The following is a 20,029-nucleotide window of genomic DNA, read 5'->3' as shown; positions in this document are numbered from 1 at the left end:
AAGCCGGCTGTTCGTTGATAATGACCTAGACATAATAGCCGTACAGGAGACGAAAGTCGAAAGACAGCAACAGGCGGACCTTATGGTGCAGCCTTTTACGGCACGCTACAATGTTTGTGTGTGCCATTCTTCTGGCACATCGGGCGGTTGTGCTGTATTTATTAGGAATTCTCTGGGGATTGTCGAGCAGAATTTAACTGTGTGTCAAACTGGCCGTTTGGTTGTAGTGGATTTTTTTTATTGCAATTTGCTATGGAGAGTCATATGCGTGTATGCTCCTAACAGGGAGAACGAGCGCAAGAAATTTTTTGAGCGCGTTGAACAATATGTGTGCTGTGAGCGGTTAATTGTGCTTTTGGGCGACTTTAACTGCGTTTGTAAAGCAGAGGATAGAATTACAAAAAGACTCCTTTGTGACAAAAGTGCGGGATTGTTGAATTCGATTGTGCAAGAAAATGGTTTAGATGATGTTGCTGAAGTTCTTTCGGTAGCGCCGCATTTTACTCACTTCCAGGGTGAAAGTCACGCGAGACTTGACAGAGCGTATGTGTCGCTTGATCTGATTCCTTTGTGCAATAGCTACGAGGTAAAACACATGTCTTTTACCGACCACAGCTTAGTTACGTTTACCCTGGGGAACAAAGACAAGAAATCTCGTTTCTCGTGGGACCTGTGGAAGTTTAACGCACAATTACTCGAGGATGAACGCTTTGACATTAAAGTTAATGAATGCATTAAAGCATTGCTATCAGCAGAGCCTGGGAACTGGGTAATTAGGTGGGAAGATTTCAAAGAACAAGTGAAAATAAACGCGATTGAAAGGGCAAGCATCATATGCCACGATAAACGTGTTAAAGAAAAAGAACTACATTGCCAACTTGACTTGCTCGTAAGCCTGGAAAGTTCCCAGCCGGAAAGATATAAGAAAGAAATAAGAGATACAAAAAGTAAACTTGAGATCATCGAAAAAGACAAGTATACAGCTGCCATGATACGGGCCCGTGCTGAACGTCTCTGGCTTGACCAAGTACCTACTAAACGCTCGCTTAGTGACGAAAAGAAGTACGCGACTCAGAACGAAGTAAGACAAATCAGGTACAGAAACGAGGTAACGAATGATAGCAATGTGATTCAGTTGGCGTTTGTTGAGCAGTATCGAAAATTGCTTGGGCGGCGACGGCTTGAAGAAGAGGGGTTTGCAAACACGTTCTTGTCCCGTATGCCAAAACTAGGAGACGATATAAAACAAGGGCTGGAGGTACCAATCAGCGTAAGCGAAGTGGGAAGAGCAATCGAAGAGCTGAGTGCCGGAAAATCTCCCGGTCCTGACGGCTGAGGTAGTGAATTTTATAAGAAGTTCAAAGCCGAACTCACCCAAGCTCTCCACTGCATCTTCACTGAAATTTATGAAACAAAGAAAATGCCGCCATCATTTAAAACAGCACACGTGGTTTTAATACCCAAGAGTGAGGACCAGGCTAATCTGCTGTCCGTTATGGCTTATCGGCCGATAAGGCTAACCAACGTTGACTATAAAGTGTTTATGAAGATTCTTGCCAATAGACTTCAAAAGGTTATAAAGGAACTTGTAGGGCCCCACCAAACGGGCGGTATTAAAGGTCGCACCATTCGAACAAATGTGCACATTGCTAGAACTGTTCTTGAATGTTGCGATGCCTTCGGGGGCCGAGTTGCCATGATGCAGCTTGACCTTGCAAAGGCCTTCGATCGAGTGCCGCACGAAATTCTTTTCGCCATTCTAGAATATGCCAACGTAGGCTCTAATAATACAAGGTGTACAAATGGCGTACGAAAATTGTGTTACCCGAATTATAGTAAACAAACAGATGACTGTGCCTGTGTGTTCTTCTGTCAAACAGGGTTGCCCGCTCTCGCCTCTGCTCTTTGCGATCTGCCTTGAGCCTTTTCTGTTATCACTGTTACACAATGATGGGATCTGCGGTTTCACACTTCTGTCGGCGCAAGTAAAAGTGTTTGCTTACGCTGATGATATTGCTGTTTTTTGCGCGGATCAAGGAAGCGTTAAAGAAGTTGTGAAAGTTGCGGGGGAATATTGCAAAAAGGTTGGGTCCGAAATTAACTGGGATAAGTAAATTGGATTTTGGCACGGTGATTGGGACAGCACACCTGCCGTGTTTGCTAACATGAAATGGACGACCGCCCCTGCGAAGTACTTGGGGGTACCCTTGGAGCACTATAAAATCAGTACGGAGTTGTGGGGTGAGATAACGCAGAGTGCAAGGAGAAAAGCGGATGGCTGGAAAGGACGTGACCTTTCTGTTTTCGCGCGCGCAAGTGTGTGCAATGTATTTTTAATAGCCAGAATTTGGTATTTATTGCAGTTCGTGCTCATTACCCGAGCAAACCTGCAGAAGCTGCATAGAGTGTTTGCTGTCTTTATTTGGAGCTCAAATTGGGAGTGAACAAGTCGAGTTAATCTGTTCCTTCCGGTCAAAAGGGGCGGCCTTGGTCTTTCTAATTTGTTTCTGAAGCAAGTTGTCTCAAGATTTTTGTTTCTACGTGATCAAACCGATCCTTTGTTGCGCACAATGTTGCAGATGCGCTTAGGCAACGTGTTGCCGGAATTTGTTGTGTCCAGTTACCCGGCCACGAATCGTGCTGTAACAGGTTTTTTGCGTGAAGTTGTGGCAGCCTTTCGCACTTTGAGCGCTCACTTTTCTACACAGTATCTATCTGCTGTACCCAGGAAAAAACTGTACAAAGATTTGCTAGATATATTTATACCTGCTCCCTTATACCGTTCCTTTTGCTGCGGAGGCCCAGGCAAAGATGTGTTAAAGCGAGTTAAGAAGATGCCGGTAAGACCGACTGTCAAATCCTTTTTCTTTAAACTTCATACCGGTACCCTTCCGGTGAAAACATGGCTAAACGATAAAGGCATTTTTGTGCCCTGGACCACCGACTGCATACTCTGCAAAAAACCCGAGACCATCGAACATGTGTTTATCGACTGCTGGGACCCGGTTTTCCACTGGGACATCTTGCAAAGAACATTGAAGAAAGAACTACCTGTAACTCCTTATGGCATCCGGTTTCTACCTATAGAAAGTGAGGAGGTTCCTTACGACATGTTTATGCTACTGGGCCTCCACAGCATCTGGAAAACGAGAATGGCGGCCAGGCACGCCGACGCAAATGTGCGACCAGTGAGAGAAAACTTTATAGAAAGTGCAGTTTTCCTGAGAGATGTTCTCCGCAGTCAACCCCAGCCGCCGGACTGGGTGGCAGTTATGGATGAACTGATTAATATGAAAAAGTTTTAACCCATTGTCTCGGCCAAAGTGTGGCTAGAGATTTTTATGTATTGTTTACCGGTAATAAAGAAAAAAAAAGCCTCGGTAGCGCAGTCGGCAGCGCGTCAGTCTCATAATCTGAAGGTCGTGAGTTCGATCCTCACCCGGGGCAAGGCGGCGGTTCTTTTTTCTTTGATCGTGCCCTTCATTCATCGTTGGTAACGGTAGTGAACGTTGCGTGCATTCGGCATTACTGAGTAGGTTTACACCCTAGTTTTGAACCCTTTGAGAGAACAATTCGTCAGCCTCGGTAGCGCAGTCGGCAGCGCGTCAGTCTCATAATCTGAAGGTCGTGAGTTCGATCCTCACCCGGGGCAAGGCGGCGTTTCTTTTTCTTTGATCGTGCCCTTCATCCATCGTTGGTAACGGTAGTGAACGTTGCGTGCATTCGGCATTAATGGGTAGGTTTACACCCTAGTTTTGAGCCCTTTGAGAGAACAATTCATCCGCCTCGGTAGCGCGGTCGGCAGCGCGTCAGTCTCATAATCTGAAGGTCGTGAGTTCTATCCTCACCCGGGGCAAGGCGATGTTTCTTTTTTCTTTGATCGTGCCCTTCGGCGCTGAGAGAAGGGTTGATCATTTGAAGAATATAAGCAGCACTGAGTGGCAAGGCTCTCTGGGGAAGAAAAATGACTACATAGAACGTGCGTGCTTTGTTTATTGCAATGCCTTATCCTCTTCTTGTCATTTGGAAATTGAAGTTTGAAAGAGAAATTTTATGATTGCTACCACTATTAAATGATGAAACAAGTTAATATTTGAGGGCTATTTCATCCGAAGAAGTCACAAAGGCAATAGGACAACTGAACCCACCATGTCACTAAACCCACATGGGCTGACGGCTCCGTTATATACAAGTTGTTTAAAAGCCTGTCGAGCTCCAGTACTGGCGAGGTTGTACACGCAAGCGTGTGATCATGGTTTTATGCCGCGGTGCTTTCTTACGCCCAGCACTATTGCAATCGGTAAAATCAAAGCATTAGACAAACTCTGGTTTTTCGCGTCTTACAAACGTGGACTACAATGTACATGGAAGGTGATGGCCAGGAGTCTACAGATTGCTATTCAAACGCCGGTCGCTCACTGGAACTGTGTAATTAAAGGCCCCGCATTCTTTACGATTATTTATGTAGCCTGTGGCTTACTTAAGTGTCGTGACGCACGAGTTGAAAGCCTGCCATTGGTTCAATTGTATCTCGATAAAGCTTTTCTCCTGTTGGCCCGTCGTGTTTTGCGTTGTGTTTTGTCCTGTGTAAATGTCGGTTCTATCTTAGGAAAGGATGCATTCATGGCGCACCGAGGGTGTACTACACGGCTGATTGTAAATAATGGGGTCGGAGTGCAGCGCTCTCTAGTTCAGGGTGTCCCCCCTCGCCTCTACTTTTTTGTTTCTTTGCTTAGTTATTTTGTTTGAGAGTTATGAGAGGCGCCAGTGTCCTTGGTTTCCAGGCGGATGACATTGCAATGTTTGAGTTATTTATTTTGATGTTTGCAAAACACAGCGGCACCAAGTCCAAGAAGGGTGGTCGTAAAGGCTAGCGAAATTACAAAGAAGGAACATTGCAGAAAAAGGCACAAATAGAACTTATTAGTTAGACCTCACGGGGCAGTAGTACAGTTATCTGTTTGCAATCAGTATTGTCCGTGAAAAAAAAGAACGAAAATTTGTAAGTGTATGTCTTAGCGAATATAATTGTTAGAGAATTAGAGGGGTGACGTGCAGTTTTTCTAGCAGGTAACGGTGAATTATAATGAGGGGGCTAGACTGGGTTTGTTACCCAATGAGAGAGAAAGAAAATCTATCCTGAACTTTTTTCTTCGAAGCTGAAGTCGTTCTCGTTCAGTTTTGTTAATTACCACTGAAACGGTGAGGGACTCATTCCTTGCATATTTATTAAAGATAAACCTAACAGCCCTTCTCTGTATTCTTTCCAGATTTTTATGTTAGATTTAGCGTAGGGGTCCCACACTATACATGAATATTCGAGTTAGGTCCTGTTATAGACGAATAGCAAAGTGGGTTTTCTTAGGAGGGGCACTTTTCAGTTTATGACTTCAGCAGCGCAATTTTCTAAATGCAGAGGAGGAGATATTATTTATATGCAAGTTCCATGATAGACTGCTTGTTATAGTTACACTTAAGTTACACACTTGTTCAAGAGGGAACGAACCTAATTTATATGTGTAGCTGTGTGGTATGTGTTTTCGGGTTATCGGGAGATACACACTTTTGTCAGGTCATTCTGATCATCCTTATTCGCACCTTCTCTAAATAAAACACAATCTTCGGCGAACAATCGAATATGTACCGATGGGCTAACTACATGAAGAATATTATTGATATACAAAAGAAAAAAAGCAAAGTGCCCGATACACTCCCTCGTGGGAAACCGGATGAAACTGGAAGACAGTCCGAACGTTGACCACCTACTTCAACAAACTGACTTCGGTCGTTTAAGTATGCGGTAATACATGTTATGAAGGTATCAGGAATGCCAGTTTTGTTTTTCATTTTTAGAATTAGTTTATCATGAGGAGCTTTGCCTAATGCCTTGCTAAAATAAAAAAAAATGCATGAATTTGGCTCTTGTTATCTATACACGATGTACATGAATTCATTATTATTATTAGTTGCTTGCATGATCCGCGCTGGAAAATTTTTTCTTTAACGAGTCAAATGCGAGGTGATGTATGCGTACGGTATTTCTCAGATATTTTAAGCATTTGTGGCAGAAGGCCCGAGCATCAAGCTTTACGGCAGTCGGCGGTGACCGAATCAGCACTCGCCTCGACCGCCGTGACAATTGTGTGACCACATATTCCCGCACAGATACCTCGAGCAATGTGCTCGTGAGGGCTTTTAATATAGGACATGTTTCAATCAATCAACCATTTATAAAACCATGTCCGCCTTTCCGCTGCGCAGAAAGCAAGGAAGACCACGCTCTCGTATCGCGCACATCTAACACCTCGACATACGCGTTTACCACATGCATGTATGCGCGCGTTTGAGCGCGTACTCGGAGGTGGAATCTGTGGCCGCTTACGTGAAAGGCCTCGAACACCATCGCAATATCAGCCGGTCGCACGGAATTAACAGCCGAAATATTTTCTGAATCCGAGCTACGCGATCGTAATATGAAGCGAGCATTTGTGCTTGTGAGGTGTTGAGGCGATCGAAGAACGATCACACACAAAAACACACGCAAAATAAATAAGGAGCGAGAACTGTCGCAAAAGGCGTCATTGTAGGCGACACAAATGATGTGCACCTTGCTATAGTCGAAACGATAGCCTGCGTCGCGCTAGAGATCGAACAAAACTTCGCACGAATAACCGCGGTCCTTCTGGTCCCTATAAAAATGGCCGCGCGCGCTGTTCACTTCCATACCACCGCTCCGTCGTCTGCTAGTCCGAACCAGACCGAGCGCTGCCAGCGCAAAATTGTCCTGGCGAGTCTGGCTGCCAGCAGGCAGCCCGATACCGCGCGCCCAGCCAGAGAAAAACGACCGCGTTCTGGGCAGCCACCGGAAGTGCGCGGAGGAACCTGAACAAAGGAGCGCCCGGTTCCCCGCGCTCTGGCAACCCGCTGGCAGCCCACAGGCAGCCAGAGGTGGACAGTCGAAGAGGCCCATTGTCATCACATGACGACATCAAGTCTGAGGCGCTGTCGACAAGAAGCTGATTTCCATCGCAGCAACAGATGCCACGGGGACACACGTGTCCAGTTTCGTAAACGCAGCAGCACCCAGGATACCCTACATGTCTCCGTTAGAGACATGGTATATCCGGGTCCGCCGTGCCCACTCAATCGATTATGAGGGCGTTTTGAATGGGGTAGCGATTGTCAAAAAGTTTTGCTGTGTTAGCGGTAGTGTCGTGAACTGGGAAAGACGCTGCTCTACACATCTGCCCACATACAACGGGTGACAACCCCAGTCAAATACTCGTGAGCGCTGTAGAGGTATTGTTGGGACAGCAGGCCCTACTAGAGTGCAGATAACGGGTTATGCCGGCACTCTTCGTTTACTAAACTCATGTTCTTTTCGATACCTAAGTACCGTCCCAATTTGGCGGCTTCATTAAAGAACTGCAAGTGCTCGGGCCAGCCCGAAAACCAGAGCCCAACCCGGCCGGCCCGACCCGACCCGCGGGCCGGGCCGAGCAGGTAAATCCGCCGTTTTGCCTTGCCCGGGCTTGAAGTTGCGGGCCCGGGCTGGCCTCGGGCCCGTAAATAGAGGGCCTGGGTCCAAATTCTGATTTTGTAGTGCAGGATGAAGTACACTCGGGGGGTTCTTGCAGAGAGACAGATGAAGCAGGGCCATGGTATGGGCCGAAAAAAAGTTACTCAGGACTTATTTACTTGGTTTTGGTATCTGCTATAGGGGAGTTTTTCTCACGCGTGAAAAATTACAAACAACACTGTATCTTTTTTTTTTTGCCTGCTGCCCAGATCATCTCGGAAATGAAAGAATCCTGCAGCTAAAATCTTTCCAGGGAGTTACCAGTCGGCAGCTACGGTCGCGGAGACGACGGCTCTGCTAAATCCTCAGCTTATATTTTGCAAGTTTGTTACTGGGATATTCTGTCCTGCAGCACCTATAACTATTAAGTTTGAATCCGCTACCATATTACTGCGAATTGTTTTGTTGCGCGCCCTGTTTTGGAGCTAGTTGCATCTTTCAATTGTACAAGCCAGAGAAATGGCGAAAGAACTTCGGAAATTGTTTGAAGACTTTAAGCGCGAAATGTATCAAGCGTTTTGCGACACGAGAGAAAATATCGACCGAGACTTCGGGGAGGGTATCAGAGAAATTACAACCAACTTAGGCTTCATTAATGATAGCTATGAAGAAATGAGAAATTCTGTGGGAACAATTGAAACAGAACAAAGATCTGAAACAAACAATAAGAACCCTGCGAGAGGAACGCGAAGCTCTGTGTGCCCAAGTAGAGGGACGGGAGTTCCGACTCATGCAGAACGAGCAGCACTCACGGTGTTTCAGCAATGAAATTAAAGGAGTGCCGCAGATAGCCGATCAAAACTTGCGAGAGGTGACGAAAAAATTGGGGCAGAAAATTGACATGCCTCTGGCACACATTGACATTGAAGCTTGCCTCCGTGTGCAAACCGTCGGACAGTTCCACCTCCCCTAACATAACTGCACAGTTCGCACGCGAAGCTCCTCGTAACTCTTTCTTGGAAAAAGCAAAAAAAAAAGAAGAGGCTTACGGCAAATGAGTTAGGGTTAGAACCAGACAACCAGTTCATTGCAAATGAGCACCTGTGCCTCTTTGGCGCTGCAGATTCTGCGAAAAAAGCGCAAGGATAGAGTTACGCCTGGATCGGGAATGGGAAAATCTTTGTTCGCAAACCTGATGCCACACCGGTCATTCCTCTCACCCGCGTGGATGACCTGTCTAAGGTGGCGTAGAGTGCTTGGATTTATCTGTCCAGCTTGTTTGCCGTCAACGTGGGTTTTCTACCGCATGAAATTCATAAATTGGTCATGACGAAATAACCAGCTCGTTCCTTTTTTTCACCAGAACGCTCGCTCCTTACGAAATAAAGTAAGCGAAATGATTACTGTGCAGCCATTTTCGGAGCATCATTCACGGTGTTAATGCCTATCGAAACATGGTTTGAACACGAATCGGCTGTATTTCACTCACCTGGTTACCAGTGTTTCTGTCGTAATCGTCAGGGCAAGAGAGGTGGTGGCGTTTCCATCCTAGTAAAAGATAATGTTGCCTGTGATACCGAAGACCTATTCGGTGCAATCACACCCGATTTTGAAGCGCTCACTTTGCACCACTTCGATAGTTTGTTTTGCGTTGTGTACAGACCGCCATCCGGCTTCTTTAGTCAATTCTCAAACTTCTGAGACGAGCTTTTTCAATATGTTACAGAACAGAAAGTGCAAATCTTTTTGGAGGGAGATCTGAACATGAACATGCTTGTGCCTACGCCTAACCGGAATGAACTCAGCCTTGCTTTTACTGCGTGTAGACTATCCAATGTAAGCACTCATCCAACATGGATCACAAAACAAAGTTAAATTCTGTTGGATGTATTCATTACGAGTGTTACCCCTGACAGAATAATCGCTTACACTATCTTTACCGGCATGAGCGTCGTTTTGGGTATTTTTTTACTGGTAGATAATTCGTTTTCGATCAAGTGGAATACATCGTCACCTACCTATAGCCAGCTTAATCTTTCTAGCCTTGAGTCATTCCGCCGCTCAATGGAAATATACTAATACCGCTTATTCAAAATTTATCAGCATATTTAAAAAGATACACTATCCACACTCTTCACTAGTACAAGTAAAGAAATCGAGAAAAGCGCGAAAACCTTGGTTAACACGGGAGTTATTCAATATGATTAAGCATAAAAATTGGTTATTTTCCAAATTTGTAAATTGCTTGAACAATTTAGGGCCCATCGAAGTAAACTTACGTAATAAACTAAATAAACACGTCAAGCAGGTTAAAAGCTCTTAATTAATGAACATGTTCCATGATGAACACGTACAACGTCCAGATATAGCCTGGCGCAAATTCAACTCGCTGTTGCATCCCGCCATCGCATCCATGCATCAACTCTTACGCATGAGGGAAAACTGCTCTCCGGTGCTTCATTGGCAGATGATTTCAACCGCTTCTTTAATGAGCAAACTAAACACAGTGAACGCAACGGGAATATCTGCAGAAAATACGCTCAGTACGTACTAGGAAATGATAGCACGCAGCCCCTCTTTTTAGCCCCAAGTGATCATTTTTGCCTGTATAAATAATATCAGGAACAGCAAGTCGCAGGACTCGAACGGTATGCAGATATTGCCCGTCAAATGAGTTCTGACATGCTGTGCCCTGTTATTACGCGTATCATGCACTGCTCTCTTGCACGAGTGCGTTCGCCTGCTAAAGTACAGAGCACGCTGCCGGCTTGGGCTGTTTCAACTATCAGCAAGCGCACGCGGTCTGATCTGCCGAAAGATGCTCCCCATCGTCTCGGTTTTGCCGCTCGCGACTGGACATTTGAAGCCTCGCAAGAGCCGCTGTCGAAGGACCTTCATTCGATTGCTCGACGGGCAGTCGTCTGTTCCAAGATCGTCTTTGGCTGGGGGTCTCCACCTCCCCAAAACATAACTCTGCGCTATGAGAAGCGCCATTGCGGAAGAGCATATAGGTTTGGGCCACTTCGGGTCATTTAATACCTAATGCGCAATAAGTGAGAAAGGGCACTGGGAAAGAGCATATTATTTTAGGCCGCTACTGGTCTATTAACACATACTACGCCATAAACAGGCACTTTTGCTTTTTGTCTCCTTTGAAACCAGGCCAGAGCGGGCGTGAATTAACAGGCAAATTCGTGTTCATTAAAAAAAAGATACTTCATGGCTACGGCTGCAAAGACTTTTTAATAATTAGACATTGCAGGCCGTAAAGAAAATAAATCTCTAATAGAAAACCTCGAGATGACGCTAAGTAGCGAGCATGCGAAACCGTCTCTTCTTTTTGCGCAATGGAATAAAAACTCTATGTCCCCAACAGGATAGATAAGCGGGCGAGTTGGTGATACATAATGCAAAAAAACAGCGCGAACAAACGGGGACTAGACGAAGAATACACAGGAACAAGCGCTGACTCTCAACTAAAGTTTAATCACAGGAAGCACACTTATAAAAGGAAACAGAAAACGAAAAAAACAAAAAAAAACAAAAAAAACACAAAATCAGAACGCATGTGTTACTATGTGATGTCCAGATATGCAACCTCACAGTCACGCAGTAGCAGGGATGGTTGGCTGACACATAATCTTGGTTTCTTTGTCATGTTATACGCCTCGATAATTTCCCTGGTCAACTGGTCGGGGTGTTTGTACAAAATGTCAGTAAAATGCAAGGACGGAAAACATGATTGACACTCTCGGCAATGATCAACTAGATTAGTGGAGCGATTAGATTCTAATGAATTGAGATGTTCTCCGAGTCGTGTGTTAATACAACGTCCCGTTTGCCCAATGTATATCTGACCACAGGATAGGGGGATTTTATAAACTACCCCTTTGGAGCACGGCACAAAACTTTTAGCGTGCTTAACACCACAGGACGCTACAGATTTCTTGGGGTTGCGGGACTTATTTTCTACTGTTGAACAAATTTTACTGAGCTTATTCGGGGCCGAAAAAACCACATCAACTTTATACCTATGGGCCACATTTTTAAGACCATGAGACAGGCGATGCACATAGGGAAGGACTGCGAATTTTTTCCGTTTCTGTTCTTTCTGTGAGGACGGCAGCAATGTCGGCGCTTTAAGCTTTTTAATTATTTTATTGCAACCCAAAGTGATAAGCTCAGCTGGATATCCTGCTTCCTTTAGTCTCTTAGCCTGATTATCAAAGCTTTCTTGCATAGCATGGTGACAAGATTTTGACAACGCAGATGATAAGGATGAAACAACAATTCCACATTTCACTACCTTAGAATGATGTGACTTATAGTTCAGCAGCGGTTTGTTGGCACGTGGCGCGTAATTCCAACACATGTGTCCCTTCCCCTCAGTCAAACATAAATCTAAAAATTGTATCTGGTTATCGACCGGTACCTCAGTGGTGAACTGTAAACCCCGTGCATTAGCTTTAAATGCTTCTAACACTGTAGACATGTGCTTAGCATAGTCCGTTTTTTCAATGAGGATTAAAAAATCATCGACGTATCTGAAAATTCGGTACGGCATTCCACACAAATCTTTCTGGATAGCTCTATCCATGAATGACAGAAAAATATCACTAAGCGCAGGCGCTACTTTAGACCCAATACAAACACCCGCTTTCTGGGTATAGAGTGTGCCTTCCCATTCAACAAAGGTAGATTTAACATAAAAAGACAACAGCTCTAGGAACCCAGACACAGCAATACCACAAACACTTATAAACTGTTCTTCATCATTGTCCGAAGTGATGCAATCAGAAACAGCAGTCATCATTTCCTTGTGCGGCAGGGAGTAGTATAAATCTACCACATCAATGCTGAAAGCCGAGCATGAACCTGGGTTATGCGCCTGTAAAAACTTGACGACACACTCAGAGTTTGGTACCTTAAAAGGATCATTAATAGATAAAGCTGCCAAATGTTTCTGCAAATATCCAGAAATTTCGTGTTGCCAGGTGCTCTTTTCCGTCACAATGGCCCTAAATGGTAATCCCGTTTTATGTGTCTTAGCAGAGAAGAAAATCTTTAAACAGCTGCTTTTTGCCTTAACTACACTCCCTTTAAGTCGCTCCAGATTCAATTGTTCAAGCAGTTGCACCGCTCTGCTTTTTACCTTCTGTAACTTCGCCGAGACCGGCTGAAAGTTCTTCTCGATGGCTACTAATGCTTTATCCGAAAATAATGATTCAGGTATGACTACAAAACACCCTTCTTTATCCGCAGTTACCAGTCGCAAGTTATTCGAGACAAGGAAGTTAATCAGTGATCCGAATCCCTTTCCATGCTTGACCGCCGTAGAGGTCCTGGCTAAAACCGCTGTACATTCCTCTACGCACCTGGGTCGAGACTCATCCGGTGCCAGGCGAGAGATCGATCGCGCCATGGTCACCTTTTCTTCCCCTCGCAGGTGTGGCTCAACACAGAATTTTGGGCCCATCTGAAGAAGGGTTTCATGCGGTTTTATGCGGTATGTATCACCAACTCGCCCGCTTATCTATCCTGTTGAATTTCATTTCTAGTACTACGGGCTCTGTTACGTACCCTAACCCTCTCCCTGTTGACCCGGCTGTCTTGGCCTCGTTGGTTGCTGTGTGTGTGTGCAAAGCTCGTGTGTCCTCCTGGCATGCAAGGAAAGGTTGGTGTCCACCAGAACTTCAAGTGATTTGCGGGTTCCTGCAACCGTCCAAAGGACATGCTCGCCGCGTATGTAAAATCCTGTCTTCGGAATGGAGGCACCAAGGCCGGTTTTTCAAGGACCGCCTGAGAGTTGCCTGCGAGCACAGCGGAAGTCTACATCACCATCCTCGTATATACCGTGAATGGTGCAAAACCGTTGACGAGTGCACTGAGTTCTTGTGGAGCAGGGTTCGACCGAATCTCCCGTCAAGGAAAGGGACGTCGCAGAAACCAGGAAAAGTGATTGTACTTGGTGATACGCCACTACCAAAACCGCATGAAGCCCTTCTTCAGATGGGCCCAAAATTCTGTGTTGAGCCACACCTGCGAGGGGAAGAAAAGGTGACCATGGCGCGATCGATCTCTCGCCTGGCACCGGATGAGTCTCGACCCAGGTGCGTAGAGGAATGTACAGCGGTTTTAGCCAGGACCTCTACGGCGGTCAAGCATGGAAAGGGATTCGGATCACTGATTAACTTCCTTGTCTCGAATAACTTGCGACTGGTAACTGCGGATAAAGAAGGGTGTTTTGTAGTCATACCTGAATCATTATTTTCGGATAAAGCATTAGTAGCCATCGAGAAGAACTTTCAGCCGGTCTCGGCGAAGTTACAGAAGGTAAAAAGCAGAGCGGTGCAACTGCTTGAACAATTGAATCTGGAGCGACTTAAAGGGAGTGTAGTTAAGGCAAAAAGCAGCTGTTTAAAGATTTTCTTCTCTGCTAAGACACATAAAACGGGATTACCATTTAGGGCCATTGTGACGGAAAAGAGCACCTGGCAACACGAAATTTCTGGATATTTGCAGAAACATTTGGCAGCTTTATCTATTAATGATCCTTTTAAGGTACCAAACTCTGAGTGTGTCGTCAAGTTTTTACAGGCGCATAACCCAGGTTCATGCTCGGCTTTCAGCATTGATGTGGTAGATTTATACTACTCCCTGCCGCACAAGGAAATGATGACTGCTGTTTCTGATTGCATCACTTCGGACAATGATGAAGAACAGTTTATAAGTGTTTGTGGTATTGCTGTGTCTGGGTTCCTAGAGCTGTTGTCTTTTTATGTTAAGTCTACCTTTGTTGAATGGGAAGGCACACTCTATACCCAGAAAGCGGGTGTTTGTATTGGGTCTAAAGTAGCGCCTGCGCTTAGTGATATTTTTCTGTCATTCATGGATAGAGCTATCCAGAAAGATTTGTGTGGAATGCCGTACCGAATTTTCAGATACGTCGATGATTTTTTAATCCTCATTGAAAAAACGGACTATGCTAAGCACATGTCTACAGTGTTAGAAGCATTTAAAGCTAATGCACGGGGTTTACAGTTCACCACTGAGGTACCGGTCGATAACCAGATACAATTTTTAGATTTATGTTTGACTGAGGGGAAGGGACACATGTGTTGGAATTACGCGCCACGTGCCAACAAACCGCTGCTGAACTACAAGTCACATCATTCTAAGGTAGTGAAATGTGGAATTGTTGTTTCATCCTTATCATCTGCGTTGTCAAAATCTTGTCACCATGCTATGCAAGAAAGCTTTGATAATCAGGCTAAGAGACTAAAGGAAGCAGGATATCCAGCTGAGCTTATCACTTTGGGTTGCAATAAAATAATTAAAAAGCTTAAAGCGCCGACATTGCTGCCGTCCTCACAGAAAGAACAGAAACGGAAAAAATTCGCAGTCCTTCCCTATGTGCATCGCCTGTCTCATGGTCTTAAAAATGTGGCCCATAGGTATAAAGTTGATGTGGTTTTTTCGGCCCCGAATAAGCTCAGTAAAATTTGTTCAACAGTAGAAAATAAGTCCCGCAACCCCAAGAAATCTGTAGCGTCCTGTGGTGTTAAGCACGCTAAATGTTTTGTGCCGTGCTCCAAAGGGGTAGTTTATAAAATCCCCCTATCCTGTGGTCAGATATACATTGGGCAAACGGGACGTTGTATTAACACACGACTCGGAGAACATCTCAATTCATTAGAATCTAATCGCTCCACTAATCTAGTTGATCATTGCCGAGAGTGTCAATCATGTTTTCCGTCCTTGCATTTTACTGGTATTTGTACAAACACCCCGACCAGTTGACCAGGGAAATTATCGAGGCGTATAACATGACAAAGAAACCAAGATTATGTGTCAGCCAACCATCCCTGCTACTGCGTGACTGTGAGGTTGCATATCTGGACATCACATAGTAACACATGCGTTCTGATTTTGTGTTTTTTTTGTTTTTTTTTTTGTTTTTTTCGTTTTCTGTTTCCTTTTATAAGTGTGCTTCCTGTGATTAAACTTTAGTTGAGAGTCAGCGCTTGTTCCTGTGTATTCTTCGTCTAGTCCCCGTTTGTTCGCGCTGTTTTTTTGCTCTATGTCCCCGCATCCACCGCTGGTGTCGCGCTTTGGCACCTGCCAAGGTTGGCACGCGAAAGAGCTAGCTGCGACCTGCCACGGTTTGCAGGTGGCAGACTGGTGAGAGAAATCTCCCTCTACACTTGTATGGTATCTGTGGTCGTGCATGGCAGCTCACAACGAAGTTCTTAAGCTATCGCATTTTCACAACTAATGGTAATTAGGTGCCCTCCAAGGTTTTCTGTTTACCAAACCAAATTTTTTTTTTCAAGCGTTATTGCAGTTTAAGCGCATTTGCCGGTCGCCCCTTTGCTTGTGTAGTAGCTAGGAGTCTACTGCACACAGGGAGAACTTAACCTATTGAGCTGCTGCGATAACGGTTTCGTAGCCGGTCCGCGCTCAGCACGGTGACAGGGTAGTAGGACTGGGCTGGGCTCGCGCTTGAAGCCGCGGGCTTGGGCTAGGGGGGGCTTTAAGCCTCGGGCTCGGGCCCCCAGTGAGGCCCATGCAGTGCTGTCCGGTGCCCATGTACCGCTATGCGCACACATAAAGGACTAAGTGATATATGCGTTTAAAAGAGTTACAGGTATGTACGGTAAAGCATGCCCGAAACATTTTAAAGCGATTACTTTTATGCTCCCGTTTAGCAGAAAATGTGCCTCCTCGACGGCGGCGTCCGGCGTTGTGTCGCAAAACTCTGGATTGGTCGAAAAGGTTTGACGTCACGCGTGGAGCAGCGGAATAGAAAAGTGATTAAAGCAATACATAAATCGTGCCTACAAGGTTGCAACATGACTCAAATGTGATTGCGACACGTGAGTATAAAGTTAATTGAATTGCATTGAAAATGAGATTGCGCTAATTAATGGGGCATCGAACTCTGACACATCAATGGCGAGTCAGACACGCCACTCGCGCGCTACGCAGGTACATTCCAACGGCTTTGTTAAGGCGGGGTTTTATGTGCATGTCGTGTGGTCTTTCACATAATGTGGTAGCTAACGACTGTATGCTAATGAGTATGCGTGTGGTTATATGGGTACTAGTTAAGGAAGTAATTAAGCGAGCAGCAAAGCGCGAACTACTGTATGCTTGTGTCTCGTGACATAGATGTTTCATAAGATCTAGTAACATTAGTAGGGCACGTAATTGGGTAATATGCTAATGAGGTCAAGTGGAGTCGCTGACGGGACCCATTAACGCCATCGCGTCATGCCCTTAAAGGTCGTGCTTAAGTGCCCATCCGCCGCCCGTCCGCCGCCGCTCAAGGGCCTTGTGGGACCTCTGGCTGTGCCCACCATTGCCCGGCCGCAGTTTCTGTTGGTCCGCCTTGCTAGGGATTTTGCTGCCAGCTCTGGGCTGTTGTAATAAAAGGCCCACCCACGAAGCGGAATTCGCAGGTCGTGGGTTCGGATCCCACCAGCGGCATGTGGTTGTTTTTTATTCTGCTTTTGTTAATCTCCCGTTGATGAAGACAACAAATTAGAAAAAAAGACATACCCTATGCTCCTTGGTTTCGGAGATTTGTGGCTCCCATTATGTACGACGGCAAAAGTTCATTTTAATAAAGTTTTCTTTATCTCTCTCTCCCTCTATGTTCAGAAGGTGATATCCTTAAATGTGCGGAATGGATGCCACTTAGAGTTTCGGTATTTACATACTAGAACGCTCCCTGTCAAACCGTGGCTTAAAATAAAGGCAACATTAACAATATGGTCTATTAGCTAATTATCTGCATGTGAGGACAATAGAGCAGATTTTTATCGATAGTTCCTATGCAGTCTTCTGATGTAGTGTTCACGTGTGACATCCTTTAGTGCACTATTTTTTTTTTAAGGAGGGGGTTTAACGTCCCAAAGCGACTCAGGCTATGAGAGACGCCGTAGTGAAGGGCTCCGGAAATTTCGACCTCCTGGGGTTCTTTAACGTGCACTGACATCGCACAGTACGCAGGCTTCTAGAATTTCGCCTCCATCGAAATTCGGCCGCCGCGGTCGGGATCTAACCCGCGTCTTTCGGGCCAGCAGCCGAGCGCCATAACCACTCAGCCACCGCGGCGGCTTTTAGTGCACTATTAAAAAAAGATCTTCCAATAGCTCCGTTTGGTATATGGAATAAGCGAGGCGTGCCGCATGTAATATAATGGCGTTATGTATGCATAGCTTATGAAAAACTATTGCGCGACATGGATATATTGATGCACGGTAAGCCCGGCAGTATTTCATGGAGGACATTGACTATTTACGCGATGTGGTTAACGCTCATAACTGTCAGCTGGTTGCTTGCCGGCGTTGAAGGAAGTGGCTTCTTCGACGCGATTCTAACTTGACGCGCCAACCTTGAGGCGCCTGGCATTTTTAAAAAGCATTGCGTAGTGAATGTCTGTTTCGATTTTTGCTCCTTGTTGCCAAAGCGGTAATAAAAGAAAACAAATATTCGTAACACAGCTGGTAGCTTGTCTAAAAATCTGAAGGTTGTCGGCTTGACCTATCCCGGGGCAAGGCGGCGTGTTATCTCATTTTCATTTTTTTTTTCATGCAATGAACCTCTGGTAGAGAGTGTAGACTTCCACTTGAGGCTCGGACTCTCTTTTTGCTCGCAGTCTGCCTACTGGCGCAGTGGGCTGCGACCGTGTCATTCTTGCATTCCGTACGCCCCGAGTTCTGCCCTTGTCGAGAGCAAGGCGGGATTCTGTAGCCCTAGCTGTTAAAACGAAATTCCCCCGCCTCCATGATAAACGCGGCGAGACCAGAGCGACCGAAATCACGTGGCCATCCCTTGCACATTGCCCGTGCCTAGCGCTGGATGGCGTGGCATCCTGCGCGCCTGCGCAGTAGTAGCTGCTGAACTTGCTCTATAGCCGCCAGCAGCGACGTGGCACATCAGTCGTTCGAGAGGGCCATGGATGCAGCCGAGGCGGAACGCCCTGCTCTGAATGCTGCACGTATGCCAGAGGCTAGAGCCACAAGCTTGCAGCGGGTAGATCAGTACACAAAACAGTCTTGGGACGCTGCCCGCAATCTCGCACGATAAGATGCTCAAGTCCAGGCCAACACATTTCTCACACAAAGCATTCGTTGAGACCATCCCAGAACGGAAACATGAACGTCACGCATTCATGCATGACAGCAGCATTCAATGCAAGTGAAACAATTACAAAGGCACAAGTTCGACCGGTTATCGTTGCTCATACTCATAACCACGGGTGTAATCTCTAATTAAGTATTTTTGTAGGTGACATTTAGGTTTTATATTTGATGGCGGCGAAGCATGAGTCGAGCTTTTGCATAAAACTAATTTATGGCTCTTGGTGAGGCGTCAAGCCACGTTGAGCTTGCCCAGACAGAGACAGTTTTGGCGTGGATGCAAGTTTGGGGCGCCACTGGTCAGCATGCTGATTTCATCATGTGTGCTGCATTGCTGGCGCGCCTCTAGACCGTCACAAAACAGGAAGAACCGTCGAAGGTAGCACTTGCTGAAAGTTGATCTGTGACAGCTTTTAGTTATGCACGTATTATACAAGCTCGAAAAGAGGTCTTGCTTAAATTGCTTTCTACAATATTAAAGCCACAGTTGTGCAGTGTTATTGCTGAGAGACGACTAAAAAAATTCATGATTTTAGTGCATGCGTTACAGACACAGAATACAACTTTTCTGCTCGTAAGACGCGCACTTGAATACAGCACATTGCTCCTTCCGGTGATTTGTAAGCTTCTACGAAAATTTCGTGGCTGTCAGAAAGACAATAGCGATTCACCTGGTGGCAGAGAGGGTATTACTTTGAATGTTGAAGTTAGAGTTAAGTGGGTCAGCTAACAGGTCTCAGTTGCAATAAGAGCCAGAGAGCAGCTCAAACGATCCATCATAGTTGAGTCACTGCACTACTTCCGGTAGGACGTACGCAATCTTGAGATCTCTCAATGCACATTAATCCATTCACAAAATGGCACGTTGGGATGGGAGAATTGTTACTGATGTTAAGCTGAAAAGTCTGCTCGCGTGTGTTCTTGCCGGGGAGGGTTCTTTTTTTCAACGCCATCTCTGTGGATGAGAAACACACAGGCGGCGGTAAAAACCTGAGGCAAATTCTAAAGTGTGACTCTCGATCAAGACCTAACCCTTAAGCATCATGTTGACATTTTGAGGCTTAAGTGAAATAATGTGCGTAACATTATTACGCTCCTCCTCTACATGCCAAGGAGAACTTATTTTTCGTGTGTGCAGGGCTCTTGTACGCTCTAAACTTGACTACGGATACGTTGCAAACATCTGTTCGCGCCCCCCAGAGCTCAGTAAATGCTGCTCACTACGTCATATTAAGATCTGCTTCCTGTGCTCTCCGAAAGTCTTCAGTCCAAAAACCTTTTTGCAGACCAGAAAAGCATCGACCTCTTTTCAGCCTGTCGTACTCAGCTTGTGCGCTTCGAGCTATGAAGACCTGTGTCATTC

At 45.6% G+C, this 20,029-nt stretch overlaps 1 protein-coding gene and 3 non-coding genes across 4 annotated transcripts in view; all 4 read left to right on the top strand.

Moving 5' to 3' along the window:
• The window catches only part of LOC144114171 (innexin unc-9-like), a 142,165-nt gene that overhangs the window by 60,145 nt on the left and 61,991 nt on the right, over positions 1 to 20,029 (top strand). The window lies entirely within an intron of this gene.
• On the top strand, positions 3,375 to 3,447 carry TRNAM-CAU (transfer RNA methionine (anticodon CAU)). Its single transcript has one exon. It is a non-coding gene; the product is annotated as a tRNA-Met (tRNA).
• On the top strand, positions 3,580 to 3,652 carry TRNAM-CAU (transfer RNA methionine (anticodon CAU)). The gene has a single exon. It is a non-coding gene; the product is annotated as a tRNA-Met (tRNA).
• Positions 3,784 to 3,856, top strand: TRNAM-CAU (transfer RNA methionine (anticodon CAU)). The gene has a single exon. It is a non-coding gene; the product is annotated as a tRNA-Met (tRNA).

Source organism: Amblyomma americanum, chromosome 1 (genome assembly GCF_052857255.1).
Source record: "Amblyomma americanum isolate KBUSLIRL-KWMA chromosome 1, ASM5285725v1, whole genome shotgun sequence".
Lineage (NCBI taxonomy): Eukaryota > Metazoa > Arthropoda > Arachnida > Ixodida > Ixodidae > Amblyomma > Amblyomma americanum.
Note: the sequence above shows the minus strand (reverse complement) of the source record. Positions and strands in the feature narration are given on the sequence as shown.